General features: G+C 48.2%; 1 protein-coding gene and 1 pseudogene across 2 annotated transcripts in view; one reads left to right on the plus strand and one right to left on the minus strand.

Moving 5' to 3' along the window:
- Positions 1-12,457, minus strand: part of LOC8025057 (cardioacceleratory peptide receptor) — a 222,653-nt gene that overhangs the window by 135,809 nt on the left and 74,387 nt on the right. The window lies entirely within an intron of this gene.
- Positions 403-1,854, plus strand: LOC115315969 (annotated as a pseudogene).

Here is a 12,457-nt window from a genome sequence, read left to right on the forward strand (position 1 = left end):
AGATAATTAATTTATACTACATCTGTTGCGGGACAAAAAAAAAAAAAAAAAAAAGCAGGACGAGATTCTTCTTCAAGAGCTTTCCACGTCTTTCCACTCTATAGATGAAGAAGGAAGAAGAAGTGCCTGAGATTGAGGACGTAAAATTTTCGTTCCGTCAATTCGACAGCCTTTTCGGTAGCCTATAGCCAGCTGTGACCTTCAAAGACCGACCATAAGAAGCTTCAGAACTACCGGCGACGTCCGAGCAATCGCCAGTGAAAAGCCACTCGTAAGGGTGGTCTTTTCTAGACCCCAATCATGATGCCCGGCTCCACGATCGAACTTCCACAGCAGAGCATTGAAAGCGCCGCCACCAACGTCACAAACCCAGTATCGACAGACCACATCACCCCTGGACAACACTGCACGCCGAACGACTCAACTCACGATGCTTATGACACCGCGTCCAAGTTCTGGACGTCCGAGTCGGTAGCGAACTCGTCTGAGACCGGGGTCGAAATTATGGATGAAAGCAACACCAACAACGAAGAGTGGAACAAGGCACGATCACGTAAGCGCTCACACAAAACACTGTCCGACTCTGCTTCGAGTTCGGGAACAGTTCGCAAACAGCCGAACGTCAGTGAAGGACTCACAGTAATCTTTGCCGCTACAAAGCCTGACCAAAAGCTAGCAACTTTAAGCGGCTTGAGGCTTTCCAACGCCCTAGAGAAGCTCTGTCCAGAGTGCATCCTTCAGATCCGCCCCAACGAGCGCCTCAACGTCGTCGCCGTTGATGTGCGCAACGGACAAACAACAAGGACGCTGCTGAAATGTTCTGAACTTTGTGGTGTCTCTGTCAGGGCCTACCAATCCCTCGAGGGCCCCACATCGATTGGTGTCATAAAAAATGTCGATGCTGAACTGTCAGATCCTGAAATTCTAGAAAACCTGCGATCGGATGGCCGCATAACCAGAGTACGTCGTCTTGGGGTGACAGGTGTCGTAAAGCTGACATTCAACAGTTCACCATTGCCAAGCTTCGTGCTGCTAGGACGAGTACGACACCAAGTGACGGAGTTCAAACCCCGTCCAATCCAGTGTCGCAACTGTGGTGGTTTTGGGCACTTTGCAGTCTCATGCACACGTTCTTTCGCATGCTCTCGTTGTGCAGAGCCGCATCCTATATCTAACTAACACCACGAGCAACACCAAATGTAAATCCACAGTGATCAAGTGCGTCAACTGTGGAGAAGCACATGAAGCTACATCTCCAGCGTGTTCAAAATGGAGAGAAGAGCAAAATGTCGTCACGTACGCCAAGAGAAATGCAGTTGACTACCGCTCTGCCAGAATTATTGTAAAGCAGGCGTCGGGAGTCATACCAGAACCCATTCTCAATGTGGTGGCCAACAGAACCTCCAAGAAAAGTGGAGAAGCCCCAGTGCAGGACAGGCAACCCCCAGCCCTTGACGATAAGGGTTTAAGCTATGCCGCAGCACTCAACACCGATCCTCAAAAAAATATCGAAAGACCACCTAACAACAACTCTGCAACAACGTCTAATAAGCCAAAACCCGGTTTCACCATTCCGACGGGCACTAAAAAGTCGACATGCCACGGAGCATCTATCAAAAAATCTGAACACTCAACAGGAGTCACCAATATTGAACCAACATCAACGGCTGACTCTTCAAAAAGATTACCCCGAGATGCTCCGGAAAAACCTACGGCGAATTGGATAAAATTATTCAGAATAGCAGCAGAAATGGCGTGCGCTTATCTTGATGGCATTGATGCCTCGTGGGCACACATTCTATGCGGTTTCATTCAGGCAGCGTTCCCACTGCTGAATATAGCATAATGCTACATCCCAACATCCACCCAAAGAGACGCACCCTAAATATTGCATGTCCAACAGTGCTTCAATGGAATACTAACGGCATACAACAACGCCTCTCAGATCTACGCCTACATTTAAAGACCAACCGATACGACGTCCTAGCCCTTCAAGAAACTCGTATAAAATACGGCAAATTCAGACTTTCTCCATACGTCGTTTATCAGGGCCTACTGCCAGTTACTGAAAACACGAAGAACGAAGTGCCGAAAGCCACGATACTTGTCCGAAGAGAACTGGATCAGCATCAAACAGATTTGACAGACATATGTGACGATGCTGCTGAGTTCACCGGTGTAACGATACGTAAAGGGGACTGCGACACCACCATAGTTTCTGCGTACGTCCGTCCGGGAACCAAATGGGACCCTACGATTATGATGAAGATTATGCCGCGCTGCTCAGAAAACGCACTATTTTTGGGAGACTTTAACGCCCATAATCACACCTGGGGAGATAAGCAAACAACGACGCGCGGATCTGCTCTTGAGGCCACAGTGGACACGCTAGGGCTTGTTCCACTGAATGATGGAACCACAACATTTGTCAGACCGGGGGTCTCCAACAGTGTCCTTGACCTCAGCTTCGCTACACCACAACTCAGCGCACGATGGCAACCTTAACATGACAGCTGGGGTAGTGATCATATCCCGATTATTATCTCCTCCCCAAGCTCTACGAGCGCTACACATAGGACCTGCAGAGTTGTCAATTGGGACCAATATCGCTCGCACCTCCAAGACCTTCTCTCTGAAGGAAACGTCGATCTTACAACGGCTATTTCACAAGCCCTATATGACGCCACGAGGCTGGTCCAGGTCCCGGTCTCCCGCCCGAATCCTGACCTCCTCTACCTCAAGCTGAGGGCCCGCCGACGGCAAGCCCAAAATCGTTCGCTACGTACAAGAAGAATGGAGGACATTCAGCGCTATAGAAGAATCGACGCAGCGTTCTGCCGCCATACTAACCGACTTCAGCGAAAACAGTGGCGACAAAAATGTGAATCTCTTGGTGCTCCCGGTGGCGCAAGACAGGCTTGGAGGATGGCACGTGCTCTCGCATCGGAGATAGTTCCTCGGCTTCACATCTCAGCGTTTGCTATATCGCAAAATATTACATTAGCACGAACTGCCGAGCTTTTGGCCGATCAATTCTCCCGTCCAATCTCTCCCCCTTCAGACTTTCAAATTAGCTCATCAGTGACCCCCCTTTATCAACTGCCCAACATAGACTCCGACTTCACGCTTAAAGAACTGCAGCACGCACTTAGAAGATCCACCCGTCGTAGAAGCACTCCAGGGCCGGACGGGATAACGTACCAGGCTTTAAACAACATAGACCCCGTCATGCTGCCTAAACTACTGGAGGAGCTAAACTCAGTCTGGAGCACGGCGGCACTGCCGGATGCTTGGCTCAACTCCGAAGTCATACCAATCCACGAACCAGGCAAACCGGTAGAAGATTTGTCATCATACCGACCAATTTCACTCACCTCCTGCCTTGGAAAAGTTCTCGAACGCATGATACTTAGAAGACTAGACTGGGCACTAGAAACAGTTGGCGCGATCCCTGAACAACTCTCTGGTTTCCGCCGTCGACGTTGCACGGCAGATGCTATTGGGGATCTCGTCTCAGCGTTGGAGGAAGCCAAACAAGCTAATCACGGTTACGCCGTCATTTTCCTTGATATTACCAAAGCATTTGATGCGATTCCTCACGCTACTGTCATTAACCAGCTTCAAGTCCTTGGCGTCACGGGACGTACTTTGGCATTTATCAAGGCCTTCCTCACTGGCCGGACTATGAAAGTTCGCATCGGAAACGATCGCAGCACAATCAGACACATAACTCAAGGAGTTCCTCAAGGAAGCGTACTAAGCCCGCTTCTCTTTAACGTTGCAATGGCCGCTCTTCCCCGAACTCTCGCCCGTGATGTCCGATCTCCAAGAATTCAAATATACGCGGACGATGTGGCCCTTTGGGCCACGTCACCAGCAGCCATGCATGCTAAAATGCAACGTCGTTTACAGCTGACTCTTGACGGTATTTCAAAGGAAATTACTCGACTGGGTTTAACTATCTCGCCATCTAAAACCGCGGTACTTGCTCACCATCCACGTGGCTTTAAGGCCAGCTCTTTCACGTACTCTGTAAACGGTGCTCCCATAACACGGATGCGCAACCACATGTAGCTAGGACTGGTTATTGATGACTGCCTTTCCTGGCGTCCAGCCGTGAAACAAACAATATCTCGGTGCGCCCTGCACCTCAACGTACTTCGCAGGATCCGAGGACAAACCTGGGGAACCTCGCAATCTATGACTCTGCAAATGTATAGGGGACTGATACAATCCAGGTTGCTCTATGCGCTCCCACTTGTACTCGTACGGGACGCTCAGCTCACGAAGATGGAGATCATTCAAAGGAAAGCCCTCAGAATCTGCCTCGGTCTTCCCCCGTCTGCGCCGAACGTCCCTACTTTGGTCGAAGCTAGACAAAACACAATAGTCAATCTAGCGTTCCGTCAGGCACAACGACATTTCGCCCGGCAGAACCTCACAAGGTCTACTTCCAACCTCTTACAACGCTTCGATAGACGTCCCAATTCCCGCCTAGGAAAAGTCTACGCAGAGTTTAAGGAGTCGGTCGGTACATTGGATGAAGACCCTCCTCCACCACCCCCTCATACAACTGTGTTTCTGAATATATCGGAAGAAATTCCCCAACTACGCAGCAAAAAGTTGGTCTCGGATGTGGTTTCCCGTAATCTTGCGGAAGAACACGTCGACAGCTTTTTCGACGGTTGGATAAAAGTTTTCACCGATGGCTCAGTCTGTCATCAAAAGAAATCCTCAACTGCTGCTGTAGTTATCCCTGAACTCGCCATTATCAAGTCCGGTCGCCTCGACTTCCACACATCATCCACCATCGCAGAATTAAAAGCACTAGAACTTGCTCTCGATACCCTCCACGACTTTCAGAGCCCAGAAAAGGCGACTTTGCTCACAGATTTCAGAGCGGCACTTCAAATCCTCACCAATCTGGAAGACGCACCTCCGATTGCCCGCATCATCGCTTTCAAAGTCGAATCCTTAGAAAAGAAAGGCTGGACTATAGCATTCCAGTGGTTGCCATCTCACTGTGCGATCGACGGCAACGAAAGGGCCGACCGAATCGCAGCTGAGGCACAAGAACTCACCAACAGCACTCTCCACGTGCCGAAGGTCAACGAGGCCAGGCTTCTCATCGCCCGTGAGACGCAAAAAAGACACCCGGACGTAGGCGTAGCTGGAGGAACCCCACCATCACCAGTCCCCACCAAACTCGGCCGCCCAGAAGCAGCCCTTCTTCACCGACTCAGAACACGTTCAGCTTTTACGGCTTCTTGGCTCTACCGCATCAAACGCGTGGACAGCCCACACTGTCAGACATGCCAAGTTCCCGAGGATATAGAAAATCTCCTTTGTGACTGCCCAATCTTAGACGCTCAGCGTTCTAGACTCCACCTTGAACTTCGTCAAATAGGCGCAGCAAGACAGAGCCTTTCGCACCTGCTTTTCCCGCCAGGTCCCAGGCGCGTCGCTACGAAAACATTCGCGCTGCTCCTGACATTCCTGGAAGACACCGGCTTGGCTGACCATCTTTAATGCTTGGAGTTCCTTCCAGTTTCCAGTACGGCGGGCCCGGCTTGGCGCAAGGTCTGTGACTGTGACGGGTAACATGTCCTTCTGCCATTGAGGTGGCAGACCTGACAGTGCTGGACTAGACACCATTTATTATCTTTTGATCAGTGTGTGTCTTGTTTGAACCTTCCTTCTCTTTCTTCCTTCTCTCTCTCTCTCTTTCCCTTTTCTTTTGTTGCTCAGACCGGGACTGGCAGGCCCCCATTAGAAGGAGTGGCCACACTGTTCCGGTCTTCCTTCCCCCTCCCCTTTCTTGGTTTTAGAATAAATTTCAACGCTTACACACACACACACCACTCTATAGATGAGCGCGAGCACCGGCGAGGAGGCGTATGAACTCTCCCCCTTTCCGACGTCTGCTCAGCTGAGGGAAGTGCTTGTCCCGCTCTTCTTATCCTGGCACAAAGTACAGCGTGTCCCTCACAAAACAAAGAAAAAAAAGTTGTGTTTTTTTACCGCAAAATGGGACCAGTTTTTGCCCGTTTCGCTAACTGGCGGCATTCAGCTCCATGTATTTGAGAATTCCGTTGGCCGCCGTTTTCCCATTGAAAACTTAACAAACTCACGTTGATATTGAATAACGTACCGGTTACTTGTGAATCTTTGGCGTTTGGTTCGGACCGCTGGCGCTAAATCTGCGCGAAGAATAAGCGTTCGGCAACACGTAATCGTTCTTTATTTGCTGTGAAAACCCTTTGCGCATTTTTGGGGAGATTCTCTCGTATATATAGACCTCATGGTAATAAAACCCGAGACTCAGGAACACAGAAGGGGACGAACACAACACAACGTCTAATATAGACCCCCTTGTTTTAAAAGCACGAATGCCTTCGAATGTCGCTACTTCTAGGAAGTTGTTTGTCCTTTCCGTGTATTCTCCCACTAATTTTAGGTGAGAACATTGTCGTCACGATATCCCGCGGTGTCACGCAACGTGGTAGCGATATCAAGTGTGGATGTGTCACGCGATGCCTTGACGTCATGTCGCCTGACGCCGCTTCATTTATAAAGCACACGTCCTTTTTCACTCACCGAAGTGACTGCATAAAGTTTTCCGAATAAATTTAAACGACCGCTCTCTAAATACCGCTTTCCACGTATTGTGCGACTTCGGAGATCATCAGCTCTCGAAATATATTTTTTTATATACGATAAAGCAAAACTAGAAGAGCAGATCTTAGTCACTCTTTAACGCAGGCGGCTCTATTATTCATTATTGTTAAATTAACATTTCGATATTGATGGAGAAAAAAAGCCTCACCACCCAGTCCACTACTTTCTCCCTTTACTACTTTTCATCTTTCCATTTCTCCCTCTGTCTTTGTCTTTCTTTAGAATGTTAACCTTCTCACAGAAGCGAACCAATCACTGCTCCGCGGCGAAACTTCCCCGAGTTTGCAAACTTTCCACGCAGTGGTATCCGGACTTGCGGTCCTGGCCGATATCACTTGCAAGACGAGGCGGGACCAGGAGCCCCCTGCCCTCCCAGAAAACACGTATGGGTCTACGCAGCGCCAGCTTGCTTGCGTCAGAATCAGCGCCAGCGCCACTTGCCGCGTCTTACGACGAGTGCGACGCTACGCGCAGCGAAAATTCGTCTGCTTCTTTTGTAGGGGTTGTGGTTACGTCAGAACGCCGAGCTCTGATTGACTCCGATCAACGTTACTATAGATTACTTCAGTTGTGGAACTCCCACGGAGTTCCACAACTAAAGTTGATTACTTCAGTTGTGGAACTCCCCGTCTCACCGACTTCAGTCTGCCTCCCGTCGTTCGAAGCGCCATCTAGATTTTCGTTTCATAACTGCCCGTTCAATAGATCCGAGCTGAAACGCCATCTAGACGCCGTGCCTCGAAACGTGCGGATTCCATAGAGTATACACTGCAGCTACCATAGCGGCCGTCCGGCGCGTCGAACGACGGGAGGCAAGCCGTAGAGAGAGAAACTATGAGCAGTTCCCTAACTGAGCTCATTAATAACGTTGGCTCTGATTGGAGGATAGTGGGGAGACCAAGAAAGCTCGCTTTGAGGTCTATGCACTATCCTTCAATCAGAGTCAATCAGAGCTCGGCGTTCTGACGTCCCCACAGCCCCCTGGAAAAGAAGCAGACGAAAGAGCGCTCCGCATAGCACGCGGCGACGCCGAGACGGACGCACGTCTGCCGCTTTGCGGCGCGTCGCGTCTCAGCCCCTACAAATGAAGCAGACGAACTTCGCATAGTACGCGGCGACGCCAAAACTGACGCGCGTCTTCTACAGCGTGTTCACTGCTTTGGGACGGACCGGGGATCTACAAACGATGACGTACCACTCGGGCCTTGTCTTGTTATAGGTGCTATCGGCTGTACCGAGTAAGTGCGCAAACCGCGCGTGCGAAATGGAAATGGACGGTGACGCGAAAATGGAAATAAACTGCTTCCCTTCTGCGTGCTTGGTTGGCAATCGGGCCGACGTTTTCCTGGGGCCCCATATTTATGTTCCGTTCGCGCATATCTGGCAAGTAAGCAAAAACAAACCAAAAGCGCGAGAAGTATGAAAATAACTTTCTGGAACCAACTTTCACGCGTTGTGGAGTTCCATTTTTCGAAAGGCGTCTCTACGCACCGTGCCACAAAACTTCTTCGAAGCTGAATTGGGTTCCTTTTGAATTTGTTCATCTTTGATCGAATTCTGCGCGAAGCCTCCCCAATTCTTCTCTTTTTCTTTTTCTCCTGCTCTTAGATAGAAAGTTGCATAAACAAGGCTTTCGCACTGATGCATACATCTAGGCATCAACAGACATATAGTCGGGCACACGTGTACACATACTGAAATATCACCACAAGCGCACGAAACTCAAAACGGTATATTCCCAAACGCACGCCAACCAAAACTCACTGCTTTATTTTATTGCGCATGTAAATTATGTAGCGGTGCACATGTAAATACATAGTCCCTGTGCATGATCCAATATTCAAAAACACAAAGCGCGTTCGTCGTTTTCTTGTACACATATTTTGTGGCATTTTAGTAAGGCCGTGATCAAAAGAAGTATTGTTTACTGTGAAATTTTGCTATGTGAGGTACCAATCTAGTAAAATCGAAGACTAGCACCCATGGATACAAACAAAAAAAAAGGGGGGGGGGGGGGGGGAGGCCGAAATCGCTGCTGCCGTAACGTTGATTTACAAAGAAATGTGTTCGCATTTAGCACAGTGGTTTCAAAGCATGGTGAATGCAGCCTCCCAGCACTTTTCTGCAGGGTGAACATTTCCGAATCACCTCTTCTCCCTGGTAGAAGCAGATCAGGTCACTTTGCGTGCGCATGAAGGACGTGCACGCGATGCGCGGAAAGCGACAGTGCCATTTCGTTGTCGTGCATACATGTTGTGCATACGGGAACGACGACACCGCGCGCTCACGTCCCGGTGACGTGGTAACACAACTGCGTGTCAAGAATGGCGTGGCAGGCCGGAAAACGTAACCGCAGCCCATGTGGGTACAGAGGTCTCCAAATCCGGCGGCAGGAGATTCCGAGAGTTCCCAAAGCGCGCACCCGCACCCCGGCCGCTTATTTCGAGAGGGTAGAGGCAATGCTATAGGCTATAGGACGCATAGCAACGGCGGCGGCACATCCAAAAATGGTCTATGGTCGTCTATGGAAAGCTCTATGGCAGGCTATCACTACCCATGACCTTTTATGGTCGGCCACAGAAATCCATAAATACAGCTACAGCCATCTATCGAAAAATCTATGACCCTGTGCCTTAAGGCAGGGAACAATAAAGTTTCTTTACCCGCTTATAGAAAATTCTAAGGTCATGAGTCGAAAGACTGGGAAACAATATTTTTTTTACCCTTCTATAGAAAAGTTTATGGCCACAGTTCAAGGTACAGTTCAAGGTCCAAGGTCAGCGCATGAACGAGAGCACTAATACGCTAACACATTCAAAGAAAACAATCAGGTACTGCGTATTGCGTTGATCTAAATGCCCGTCCGGAACGAAGGAATCAACTGTACGCCATACAAGGGTAGACTAATTTCTGCGGAAAGCAAGTCGTCTGCTTCTTGCTCCGGGATCGCGTGACGTCAGTAGGATGCCGAGTTCTGATTGGCTCTAATTGGAAGGATAGTGGGTAGACCTCAATGCTAGATGCCTTGAGGTCTACCCACTACCCTATTTTTTTTTTTTTTTTTCAATCAGCCAATAAGGGCTCGCCATTCTGACATTATCACAACCCTTGTGCAAGAATCAGTCGAACTTGTGCACCGCATAGGTGGCGAGAGGCCTCTAGCGGGAGCTACTGCCTTTAAACAACACTTCGTCGTACGCGGAGCCAAGGCACGGGGGAAGGCAACGACTCTGTGTGGTAGGCGGAGCACCTACTGAATTTTGACCTTGTCACCTACAAACCAACCAACACGTGCATAACACCCCCTCCCCCCCCCCCCCCCAAAAAAAAAAGAAAGAAAACGTAAAGGCGTGTTTGAGCTAAAAGTTTTGCGCAGTGGACGTGTAAGTTGTAAAAAATTCGATTGCACATTTGCGGGAACATACATGTCTAGGTGGCTGCAGGATGATACCCTATGTGTCTATTTATTTCGAGTACCATTCTTGTTACTGTATATCCTGCTTTATAAATCGTGATTTCCCCCCCCCCCCCTTTTTTTCCCCCTTTTTATTCGTGCAAAGGTGCGACTCATATGCATTTTTTGTCCATACATATGAACATGTTACATAACTGTAACCACAAGTATGAAATTTTACATTAGCCCTTTTGCCATAAAAATTACTTTTATTTAAAACATTGGTACGTTTAAAATTAGAATATGCGGCAGCCAATCTGAGATCCCGGTCACTCAATACTTGTATCTGACATCGAGGACGTCAAAACTCGCGGCGCACGATTTATCTTTTGTAATTATCACCGTACCGCGAGTGTCTCGTCTATGAAAACTAACTTGGAAAAGCATTTGGAGGAGACCAAATACATGTGGTTGTATTTGTATCTTGTACATAATGCTTTTTTGGAAATGTAATTAGATTTGTAATTAAATACATTTTTGACGAAGTATTTTGTATTTGTATTTCAATACATATTTGCATGCATTTTGCCCCTCCCTGTATGTATATATATATATATAAGTGCACATTTTCCAGGCGGCATGGTTCTTTGTTCTTTGTTCACTCTTTTTCGTTCGTTTCGACGTTTTCGAGTCAAGAAACCGTTTTATCTTTTACCGAGTTAGCGCGGACCCAGAATGTCGGCCATTTCTTTACCTCGTTGTTGATGCATGGTGCCATTTTTTCGCAGCTTCCCGGCATTTGTTTGTTTGTTCGTTTGTGTGTTCTTTTTTTTTTTTTTTCTCTCACCACGAAACTTCCGCAAACATATAAAACGGACTTATTGGTTGACGCCTCAGCGGCGTCGCCTTCTCCGTTTCCCCTTAGGTTACGAGGGCGGCCATGCAACGTTAGAATATGCGCATATTAGATACCAGGGGCGCTTCATACGCTGGTTATACGAAGTGCCGGAACCGGAAATGAAAGAAAGCAGAAGAAAACTTTTTTTTTCTACTTTAGGGACCTCAAGACATTTAAGAATGGAGTGAGGCACAACACACACAGCCCTATATGAAGCTATGAATCCGAGGTCACACTATAACTACATCTCACAGAAGACAGTCCGCAGACAGTTTGAGACGTGTCCGCGGAGAAATTTGTCATCGTGTCCGCAGACAAACTCCGCGTCTTCTGTATGACGTGTGAACACTGGGTTTGTGGTCTTAATCTGGAGGCGGCTCTCACCGATGAACGAATGGAGAGAGAGCCAGCGCACTTTTACGCGTATTTTTGATGTTTGATCGAATCAATTCCAAATTTTTGTAATTATTATTAAAGAGGCTACGCTTCGAAGTAACGAAACCGCAGTCATTTCGGGTGCTTAAAAAAAAAATCATTGTTGCAGTTATTGGAGGCTTTAAAGGAAATCGCAAGAAACGCATTTTCATCCTCCAGATGGATTCAACCAGTCTCCGACGAAAACAAAACTATATTTCCCGAGCTTCCGGACGCCGTAGATGAAGTGGAGGAATGTGCGTTTTCCAATCCAAACTACAGCCAGTAAAAATATAAGAAAGGAATGACGAAGACAGCAGAAACGCATCCGCAGTTTCTTCTTAGCGAAATGCGAGGACGTCCAGGCCATATTTTACTCGGGCGTCTTTAATAAACGTTGGCGCCGCACATATCTTTATCTATATTGTTTCATATTGATTGCATGTAATTGTAAACACTAAGGTCCAAGTATCTTTCCAAGTAAACCCTTTCCCCCCTCCCACACCCACAGATGCTTACACAGACACAAACACACACACACACACCGGCGCTCACACGCACGCACGCGTGCACACACACAGGCAAACAGAAATACAGACACACAAAGAGAGAGACAGAGCTGCTGCTACATTGATTTCAAGTACTCGCGCGTCTGAAACACGTCAGATTACATGTGTACTCTTACGTGTTTTCGTACAGTTTTTATCTTCAATTCGTTGGATCGGCAATGAAAAAAAGGAAAAAGGATCGAACTTTCCAAGAACCGAACAATATAGAAATAATGGACCCCCCGCCCTATGTCCTTGTGTACTTACTCCCAGCGGGACGCTCGGATCAATCTGATTAAAACCCGAGGCTGCGTGGCCTTGATCTTTCTATTACGTGTTTTGCTTCGATTTCGGCGTAGGACAACCTCCGAAAATGACTCGGGAAAACGGTTCCCCTTTCGTTGGAAGCTTCACGCTCGAGTTCGTGTATACGCTCTGCACAAAAGCGGGAACTTCTCGCACCCAACATGGAGCGGAGGGAAGGCCACGAACCGGCGCAACCAATCAGGTTTGCTGGATCCTCGG

The sequence above is a fragment of the Ixodes scapularis genome, unplaced genomic scaffold, assembly GCF_016920785.2.
Source record: "Ixodes scapularis isolate PalLabHiFi unplaced genomic scaffold, ASM1692078v2 PGA_scaffold11__112_contigs__length_91849675, whole genome shotgun sequence".
Lineage (NCBI taxonomy): Eukaryota > Metazoa > Arthropoda > Arachnida > Ixodida > Ixodidae > Ixodes > Ixodes scapularis.